Source organism: Helianthus annuus, chromosome 5 (genome assembly GCF_002127325.2).
Source record: "Helianthus annuus cultivar XRQ/B chromosome 5, HanXRQr2.0-SUNRISE, whole genome shotgun sequence".
NCBI classification, from domain to species: Eukaryota; Viridiplantae; Streptophyta; class Magnoliopsida; order Asterales; family Asteraceae; genus Helianthus; species Helianthus annuus.
The window spans coordinates 33,039,002-33,050,213 of NC_035437.2; the positions used below are offsets into that span (position 1 = coordinate 33,039,002).

General features: G+C 32.2%; 1 long non-coding RNA gene across 3 annotated transcripts; it reads right to left on the reverse strand.

Annotated features, from left to right (window-relative positions):
• Positions 1 to 4,473: 4,473 nt before the first annotated feature.
• On the reverse strand, positions 4,474 to 9,106 carry LOC118492463. 3 transcript variants are annotated; one of them, XR_004893880.1, is made up of 11 exons: positions 8,991 to 9,106; positions 8,464 to 8,623; positions 8,223 to 8,251; positions 7,878 to 7,928; positions 7,543 to 7,648; positions 7,189 to 7,313; positions 7,015 to 7,075; positions 6,396 to 6,460; positions 5,686 to 5,795; positions 5,219 to 5,345; positions 4,474 to 4,770 (listed from the first exon to the last, which is right to left on the reverse strand). It is a non-coding gene; the product is annotated as an uncharacterized LOC118492463 (long non-coding RNA). The 3 variants fall into 3 exon arrangements; XR_004893879.1 differs by lacking the exon at positions 6,396 to 6,460; XR_004893881.1 differs by lacking the exons at positions 6,396 to 6,460; positions 7,878 to 7,928.
• Positions 9,107 to 11,212: the final 2,106 nt, after the last annotated feature.

The window sequence follows — 11,212 nt, forward strand, 5'->3', positions numbered from 1 at the left end:
CACAAGCATTGAGTACTATATATATATATATATATATATATATATATATATAGAGGTTGGTTAACGTACGTTGCGTACAAGATTGAGTTACAACATGCGGGTTTTTTATAACATGCAATTTCATTTTTAATAGAACATGCGATTTTGTTTTAATACACCACGCGACTTTTTTCTATACCATGTGATTGTAGTTTATAACGTGCGAACTTCAAATCTCGTACACTCGTACGATAAGGCATATTGTACATTACACTTTAACTATATATACATATACATATACATATACATATACATATATATATACACACACACACATATATATAGGATCAAGATAAATTGAAAACCCTACGAGTTGTGAGAACTTAGAGAACTCGGTCTTCATGTGCGACTTTTGACCCCATTTTTATACCCCTAGTTTAAGATGTTACAAAGCCAGCTGTAAAAAATCGAAGTGGTGTTTTTGGCCCCTCACATCAGCTGTTAAAAACTGATAACATAAGCATGCCATCACCTTTATATATATATATATATATATATATATATATATATATATATGATTAGGTTCAAACGTGAACATTTTCTACAGCGTGAACTGCGTGAACTGATCTGGGCCCTTGATTTTTATGAACTTGAGATTTTAAGTCAATGGCATGATGGTAATTATTTGATTAATTGTTACTATTTAATTAAATCAATAAGGGTATATGTGTAATTTCCATTTTAAACTAATTCCATAAATCTCGTTCTCTCTCCTATTCAATCTTTCTTCATCATCAATCTTTCTCTCTCACCTCCATCAACCAGATCTGAGAAAATCAACATATTCCAACTTTCTTCAACCTCCAACTCTCTCTCACCTTCATCGGAATCGAAGAACTCGCCGGCATCAGAACAACCATCGTTTCTCCTCATCACAACTCTCAGATCTCGCTTTTTTTATCGTCGTCTCCATAAACACCATAGATCTGGACGGAACCCTAACTTCTCCTCCGCCGCCGGTAGTCACGTCTTCAACAACAAAACCCACCGCCGGTAGTCACGTCTTCAACAACAAAACATCAGTAATCAGACTGTTCTTTTGACTCTCAGATCTCGCCGTTTTTCTCATTCTTTTGACTGTTCTTTTGTTCTGATCCAACTTTAATTCATCTTTATGTGTTGAAGTATGATGTTTAGTATATTAGATGTTGGTTTCTTGATCTGATTCTTGAGTTATATAGATTCTTTATGATGTTTTTGATCTGGGTTTTGTGTGATTATTTGTTTGAAGTCACCAGAGTTGATGTTTTGATTAGTTTAATCTCATTTGTATTTGTTGAATTATGGTGCTGGTTGTATTAGATGTTGTTTTCTTGATCTAATTTTTTGAGTTTTGAAGATTCTTTATGTTGTTTTTTTATCTCGGTTTGGGGTATTATTTGATTTAAAGTGACCAAAGTTGATATTTTGGTTGTCAGTTGAAATTTTCTTGATGATCTGATTATGTATTTAGTTAATAAATTATCTTTTTTATGTTGTTTATGATCTGTGTATTCTGTGATTCTTGGTTTGAAGTAACTACAATTAATCTGTTTGTTTATCTATTATAAATCTAGTAACAATTTGAGGTTTTTTGTTACTTTTAGTGAATCTTTTTGCCATGTTATGTTCTAGTGTTGTATGATTCTTGATTTGTGGTAACAAAGTTAAATATTTCTTAATAAGTTTAGAGTTCTTTTGTTGGCTTTAATGATTTGTTTGACAATTATAATCTGTGTTTTGGCTTTAATGATTTGTTTTACAATTATAATCCGGCTTTAATGTTTTTGATCTGTTTTTAATTCGATGTACACTTGTGTATTAGGATTTTCCTCTGTTTTTAACGCGATGTACACATGTGTATTCTGATTTTGCTCTGTTTTTAAGGCGCTGTACACATGTGTATTCTGGCTTTGCTATGTTTTTAATGCGATGTACACATGTGTATAGCGTCTGTTTTTGTGATATCTCATATTTTTTTTTTGTATTGAATGTGTAAAGTTGATGTACACTTGTGAATTATGTGAAGTACTAATTGCTGAGTTTTTTGTATTATTATAGGAGACGTCGTAAACGAGGAAAATGGAGATGGAAGGTCGATAAGGATGATTCACGTATGAGGTCAATAAGGATGATTCACGTATGTTTGTTTGCTTGGTCGATAAGGATGATTCAGCATACAACGCGACGAATAGTTGTAAAAGACTATGTCTTTTTTATTTTTCCGATTATGTTGCGTTTATTGTTTTCACGAAACTGGAACTTGTAATTGTATGTTTTTTTGGTTTGGCAAACATTATGGAAATTGTTATTTGCTTAATATAAAATAGGTTTACAAGTTTTGTTTATATGTATGTACTAGGTTATCACCCGGAAATTTTCCGGGTAGGAAAATTTAATTTACAACAAATAAAAGTATAAAAATAACACTTTTAACCTCAAAGGGGCTTCCTTTTGGATCTGCCAATCTAAAAACAAATTATACAAATATGTTACAAATCAATCAGTTTCCATTGTTGTCTATCGTCTAATCCTATATAAAATTCTCTCTCACATATTCATTGCAATAAGTTAAAACTATTTTGAGTCTTATTTCTAGATTGAAAATACTAAATGAAATCACCAAGTGAGTTTCTATTTGACCAACCACATGTGGAGAGTGACATATGCTCAAAATGAAAGTGTAGTCTTTCTTTCTTCTAGATAACAACCGACATTTCTCCAAAAAGACCAACATTAATAAACCACAAAACTTATGTCATAACAAAGGCATTAGATGATTGTATCTCAAAGGAAGTACCAATTTGAAACCTAAATCTAGACCTTTTAGTACAAAGTATAAATTAATTCTTAGAGGCTTAATAACTATGTATTATTATCGAGCTATCTATAATACTAACATGAACCTGTTCACACCTAAGCAATTTGAAATCACCAAATTCAATTGCATAAAAACCAAACATTACACCAATTTAAGAAACACAAAGTATTAACAGGAACCTAATTATCAATTGAAACTCAAATAACATTATCCATCATCTCACTCTCAGTAATGTAATATAATTACTTGTTTTGGTGGTTGTAAAAACATTCATTCTATTCTCCTTCCAGCCAGCCAGCTGCTTGCTTGCAATTTGCACCTTCACCATCAATCATCTTTCACCATTCATTTGCCAACTCAATCTCCCTGTCACACCCCAACCATTTTTATATATCTTCTTTCTTTTTCCTTTTTAATAATAATAAAAAAAACAAAAACAAATGAATAATTGAATATACCTCCTCCAGGTTTGCCATCTTTCTCTTCTTTTTCAAAACTTCTTTTACTTTGTGTGTCCTTTTCCTCTTTTCTGTGTGCTTCTTCTGAACCGATCTCCCCACCAGTGACGGACGGCTGCTCCTTCAGTGCAAAACTTTTCGCCACGTGTCTCAAATGAAGCTTTTCACAATGAATATACTCTTCAACTCCGCGCGATGCACGCTGTACGCCCTCACCCATGAGCACAATGCATTCTGCGCTCACTTCTTTATCTTCACCTATTTAAATAAATACGCTCCTTGCTTATCAAAATCAATTTGTTTCCATCTTTCATCGTCTGCAACCAAAAGATCAAACATGAACACTTTTCAAAAATTCAAAACAACATATATAATCACATAGACCTGTACAATGTACCATCATCATACTGAACCACTCTTGAAGGGGTAACCATAGAAGACTGAAGTCGAATAGTTACTATATAAACCATCCATGTTGCAAATTAGTAATTATATAAACCATCCAAGATAAACTATATAATAAACACAAAAAAAAAAGCAAATTTGAAAGCATGGTGCCAAAGTAAAGAATTGATGAAGTAGAACTCACATAAATCATAAATGAACCCATGGTGCCAAAGTAAAGAATTACTGAAAGAAGCAAATCTAAAATAAATGATCTGTTAGTTATCATTTGTCAACCTGATGAACACAAAGAAAGAAAAAAATAAATAAATGCGTAATGGGATCTTGTGAGTATTCTGGTAACAGGTTCTCATGGTTACCAAAAAACAAAACCACCATATACATAATGAGAATACACACCCTAACCTAGTGGGCTTGACCTTTTTCCTTCAAAAATACACTTGGGTAGGGGGGGGGATCGAACCAGAACTCAATGGCCGTTTCCAATGTACTTCTGACTCTGAGGCTCAATTAAGCTATGACCCATTTACCACATGCATCAATAAATTGCATAGATCTTTAACCAATATATTTTTTTATTACTTCTATTGACTTTTCGGTCAACTCTAACAAAAAAAGCCAACTTTTATTTTTGACCCTACATTCTTATAATATAAAACTCAAATCAACTTTTGGGCCATCATTAGTTCTCATTTTGGGTCTGTTTATAAAATTTAGAAGCCAAACCCAATTGTACATCTTCATATCAAGTTTAGAGCTATAAAAGCCTTATGATCCATAAGTTGTACCCATGCTGTAAACATTGATTCTTCACACTTTTCCATTCATGCAACATACATACTCCTCATTCCCTTGTTTTCAACAACCCAACTCACTAAACCATTGCATTGACCCACTTTTTTGAACGACGAAGAAATTCAAAAGTACGCCAACCATTAGACATTTGGTATCTGGACGACGTCTATCTCACAACAACAGTCCAAAGGTCACCTTCGTCTGTTTTAAGAACAACAGACCAACAACATATCCATGTGGATCATTCTCCATAGTATTAGATGGTGTCAATGGCTGTAAATGTAATTAATATTAGTAAAATTTGAAATAAAGTTAAGACAATATATAAAAGTAATAACTAAAACTAATTTGTGTAACATGAAATACACCAGGTAAGACGTTGAAGCGTCCATAATAATATTGACAAATCCAGGAACCATTGCTGTTAACAAATGCAAACAATACATACTAATGAATTATTATAATGAATATTATTCATGGCATAATCACAAAATAACAATCAACGAACTAATACAATACATAATAATGTATTATTAGGCTAAATATCATAGATTGAATAATCACAAAATACAACTTAACAAATAAAGAGAATACATAATACAAAAATTAACAATCTGTACATAATTTTTACTACATTAGGCTTTAATCAAATTTGATAAAGTTCAACAATATACACAACATTTCAACTGAAAAACATGAATATTATGTAACAAATATATACCTGATAATTGCAAGTCGGATAAAAGTCTAACGCCCTTTCGAGTCCAATTCTCCATTAGCAAGTTGATCCAACTCAACATCATTTCACAATGCCACATCATCATGATTAACTTTATTTAGTTAAAATCCTAACATGACATAAACACAAACTATAAAAAATATTTAGACACCTATTAATCAATATTGAAACCTTATATTAACAACCCTACTGTTCAACTTGGTGACTCAATTAGTAATATTGTTCAACTTAGTGACTTTATTAGTAAGTTACCCTTACTTTGTTTTCTTTACTTCATTTATCAAAAAAGTTACACTTACTTTGATAAGCACAACTGTTGAATGATGATCTGTTGGATTAAAGGGACCAAATTTTAAGTTGGTAAAAAGTCAATTTAAGATCGAATACCATATATTTTTTTTCTTTTCATGGTAGAATATGCAACAACTTAAGCAATGGAAACAACATACCTCATTTCTCAACCGGCTCAATTGGAGCTTCGGGCTGACGTCGCAAGAAAACCCCAGCACCCGTCAATTCTAGTTTCTTCCTAGAGCTTTGAAGAGAAACATCTCGCATACTGGATATTGGAATCAATCTTAGGGATATAGTAAAGCACACATATTTTACTGATGCTATGTTCTTCATGTGAACAAAACCATTACCTAACCACTTCTACCCGAATTCCATATTTTACATACCAATAGAAGACCCAGTCTTCTTTGGTAACTCCAAAAATAATGTCTGTGTGTGACTAATTACCAGAAATGCTAAGATTAAATTAGAAACTTAGTTACTCACTCCTTAGCTTGTGATATTAAAGCATACACGATTACCAGAAATACATGGATTAGAAAACTTACTATTTTTTTTTCTAATTTTTAAGCATACATGTAATACATGTCATGGCAGACCCGAACCACCATACATTAGCATCAGGTATAATAGATCAAAATAGGTCAGTATATCAATAACTTAATCTAAATACATGAATATATAACTTAAACATAATGTCATTCAACTTATAGCTCTAGTAACTGAAGACGCCTTTTCACTGTGAATTACGGATGAGAAAATAGTATCGGGTACCGGTTCAAAACCGATATCAAATTTCCGAACGGACTTGATTTTTGGTACCGATTCGGTACCAACATTTTACGTTTTCGGTACCGGTTTTTACCTTCAAATACCGGTCCGTACCGGTTGGTGCCAAGCTCATCCCTTATGTGAATGTATCAAATACACCTGATAACCAACAACATTCAATTTTTTTAGTAAAAATCATATTTAATATCACAACGGTGTGGCTTTAAATTAGTGCTAAAAAAGGTATAAAATGGTCGTATGTTTCACCTAAGTATAATTCCCATGTAGGCTAGGTTTCATCTCTTTAATTTGTATTGACCGAAAAAAATCTTGTGGGTCAACCTTTTTAAGTATGCCCATTAAGTATGAGAGGTTATCTGATTCTTAATCAAACATGACTTGTCCACTTAAAAAATAGATCACATGATTCACATAATGTTCATGTGGAATAACATAACTTTTCTTTCCAAGTAATTGGTTCCCTTTCGGGTTAATATATGTATTTCAACTAAACCAAATTTTCAACATGCCTCAAATGTTGTGAAATAACATGAAGAAATCAGTATTAAGTTCAAGTTTACTTCAATTGATAAAAAAATAAGTGCCTCTTTCAATACTCTCATCGTGTATAATATATAAAAGATTAGCATGAACTGGTTTCACACTTTCACTAAAGAATATACAATGGATGCTGGGCATAAATAAAAGCATACCTCCACATTGGGAGATTGTAACAGAGACAACAGTTGCTGTGTAAATGATTCCACTTGCATCCTGCAGGTACATTAAGAGAAAGATCAGTTTTAAATGAAGGAAAAAAAAAGAATGAATGTGGCAAGAATTTTTTTTAATTAAAATTGGCATTGTGAACTGTATCATAAACAAACCTTTACACCACTGGGAAAAATTGAGTATCTTGACCATTAAAACCAGCAACCCCCATACGTCTATCTACGAACTAATTATCCAACGAGTGATGCGATGGTTAACTATTGCTACAGCCACGACCTTTCTATAGAATCACAATGTAAGTTCGTTAACTACCCGATAAATACATGGTGGTTGAGATTAGCATCACTCATTAACGCATTCTCATTAGTCACGAATTTTTTTTAAAGCAAACACCATCTTTTTAAGCTAAAAAAGCTGGACATTTTTTTTCCTCAAATTTGAGCCAACAATTCAATTCTTCATGAAAACTCGTATACGCAAGAAAATTAAAAAAAACTCAAAATGTGTACTCTTGCCAATAGTTTCGCCATCTTTTAACCTTCGGACCTCTGTTTTAGATGATTTTGGTGGTACAATCTCCACTATAATCCCCTCTTTTAGTTTTCCTTCCCACATCTGGGAAAAAACAAAAGTAAAAATCAATACTTAGATCTTTATCAAATTTGATCCGTTTTATTCAATTAAATAAGGTTTCAAAAGTATCAACTGTAACAAATATCCTTTAGAAATCATATAAAACAAAAACTATTAAATAAATAAAGTCGAGCATTCTTCATAATCAATATATATTATAATTAATCAAAAGGCACCAAGAATGGCAGTGAATAAAATCTGATAATCTTACAATAAACTCTTGAATTGCAAAGAACTTGTCTCCAAATCTATCATATTTTACCTAAAACAAACATGTAAATTTGTGTTAGTGAAGGAAAGGCACTCTAGTCAACCCACAATCAAGAACAAAGGCATGAATAAAAAAGGTTGAAACATTAAAATAAATGAATAAGACTTATGAACAATTAAAATAACCAATATACAATCGTCAATTCCAGTGTTGTAATCGGTCCTCTCATGGTTAAATAAGACTTAAGAACGATTAAAATAACCAATATACAATCAAACTACGCAATAATTTAGTACCAAAATCAGACTACGTCAATTCCAAATGGAATTAGGATTTGATGATTACCTTCATCGCAAAACCAAGTAGATGCCGACCTGCAATTTGTGAAAAAAAATATAACATATTAACAAAACCATTAACAATTAGCCAAAAAATTATTTATTACATGATTGAAGAATAGAATGGCGAAGGCATGTTAAAATCCCTCATTACGATATAATCGAGTATACATCTATAGAAAATACAAACAAAATCTATTAGATGAACATACTAATTTGAATAATATGTGAGAATTTCGAAATCATACCGTGTTTTGCACAGCAGCGTTGTTGAATGAGGCGAATGAGTAATTAGGTTAATTAAGGAGTTTATGTAGTCGGGTCAAAATCCGGGTATGGTAAAACAATAACAATGAGAGTGAAGTGTCAGCTTTATGTGGTGGTGGAACCCTAGCCGCCGCCCTGTGCCTTGAACCACAACCATCAAAAGTAAAATCAAATCAATGAAAACAATTGATCAAAAATCCTAATCTTAACAAAAAATTTGATGGAGAGGAATCGAACGGTAAGATAAACATCAAAAGTAAAATCAAATCAATGAAAACAATTGATAAAAAACAAACCCTAGTCTGAACAAATCAATGTAATAAATCTGGAAAAAAAAGCCATAACTGAAACTAATTCGTAAAAAAACGAAATCTGAATAAAAATAAATCCTAATCAAACCCGAAAATGTGAAATGGATTATGAAGACATCAAACTACATATATGAAGAAACTAATGAGAAAGAACAACCAACGTTTAAGAAACCAAGAGAGAACGATTAAGTAGATACCTGTTTAGATCGAAGAACACACCAGATTTTAGGCAAGATTGATGGAATCAGAATCGCTTTTTGATAGTTACGGTTTCAATTACAAATAGCGATTGATATACTCATCAATTCTATAACATAGCAAGCAACATGCAAAACAATGAACCAAAAATTTCCTGATGAAGAAGGTGAAGTTAGGGTTTCAATAGAGATGGTGTCACGAAGAAGAATCCTCAAATTTCTTGATGAAGAATATGAAATAGGAGATGATGTCGGCAGAGCAGTGGCATCAATTGTTGGAGGAGGAAATTAGGGTTAGGAATGGCAAAGGAAAAGAGACTATATATTCGGGTGACTCAAATCCAGATTCTGACCCGAAAAAAGAAACGGATCCCGCGTGCAAAAGAAAAAGGGAGTATTTAGAGTTGTTTCCCTCCCAAAATCACATTCTACTCAAGCAATGGTTGCCACATCATCAATTTGGCTTCACCATTCAAGGACAAATAGCCCAAATCATCTCCTTTATTAATATATATAGATTATGTAGCTAATTACACATATGTACCATGCTGAGTACACATGTGTACTGTTCAATTCATATCAAAGTACACATGTGTATACCGTTGAAATATGAAGGTTACGTGAATCTTAAAAATTATAATCCGAATTCTGGTGGTGAAATCTAAAAAATAAAAATGAAATAAAAGATAATGTGGATAATGAATTTAAAATAGGAAAGATGTAACTTAATTCAATTATTAAAATAATGATTTAAATCTAATTTTTATATAACTACAATCATACCCTTAACAACTAAAAAGGAAATCAATGGTCCAGATTAGTTCACGCATGGGATTAGGTTCACGTTGGAACCCTACCCTATATATATATATATATATATATATATATATATATATATATATATATATATATATATATAGGGAGAAGATCATGCGAGAACCACCTCTTATTGTGAGAACCGCGAGAACCAATGTGAACACACCAAAAATGCCTAAAAATAGCTAAAAATCACATAAAAAAATTTTTTTTGATTTTTTTAATATTTTTTAGGTTAAAATCGCTACTTTTCGAAGCAAAAAAAAAAAAATTTTTTTTTTAATTTTTTTTTTTTTTTTAAAAAGAAATTTTTTTTTTGCTTCGAAAAGTAGCGATTTTAACCTAAAAAATATTAAAAAAATCAAAAAAAATTTTTTAGATTTTTTTTTTGATTTTTTTAGATTTTTTTAGAATTTTTTTAGATTTTTTTAGGTTTTTTGGGGGTTTAGTTTTTAGCATTTTAGCTTGGGTGGGGGGGGGGGGGGGTTAGGTTTTTGGGGGGTGGGGGAGGGGGGTTTAGGTTTTTGGGGGGGGGGGTGGGGGTTAGGTTTTTTTTAGTTTTTTTTAGGTTTTTTAGGTTTTTTTTAGCTTGGGGGGGGGTTTAGGTTTTTGGGGGGGGGGTTAGGTTTTTTTTTGGGGGGGGTTTAGGTTTTGGGGGGGGGGTGGGGGTTAGGTTTTTTTAGGTTTTTTTAGGTTTTTTTTAGGTTTTTTTAGCTTGGGGGGGGGGGGGTTAGGTTTTGGGGGGGGGGTTAGGTTTTTTTGGGTGGGGGGGGGGTGGGGGGTTTAGGTTTTTGGGGGGGGGTTGGGGGTTAGGTTTTTTTAGGTTTTTTTTAGGTTTTTTAGCTATTTTAGGTTGTGTTCACATTGGTTCTCAAGGTTCTCACAATAAGGGTGGTTCTCGCATGAGCTCCTCCCTATATATATATATATATATATATATATATATATATATATATATATATATATATATATATATATATATATATATATATATATGTTGGGGTTTCTCTACAAAGTGTGTTTTTCCTACAAAGCATGGTAAGTGATCTTGACCATTGGATGAGTGTGATTGATGGTTGAGATCATCTTGGTGACATTTTGATAATATGCGTGTCTTAAAATAGGCCAATTTAATAAATTGAGGGTAAATGTGTCATTTAACTTGTTTTAAATAAATAAAAAACTAACATACTATAGCTTCCCTACATTTCTCACGAGTTTCTCTTTCTCCCTTCTCTCCTCCAAAACTATTGTGTTTTAAATAAGAAAGTAATTGTAATACCATAAACCTCCACAGATATGAACCTGGTGTTTTTATATTGTGTATTCCAAACACTGGTATGTTTTATATTGTGTATTTAAGACACTAGTATGTCTACATCGAATCAGACACTACTGTGTTTTAT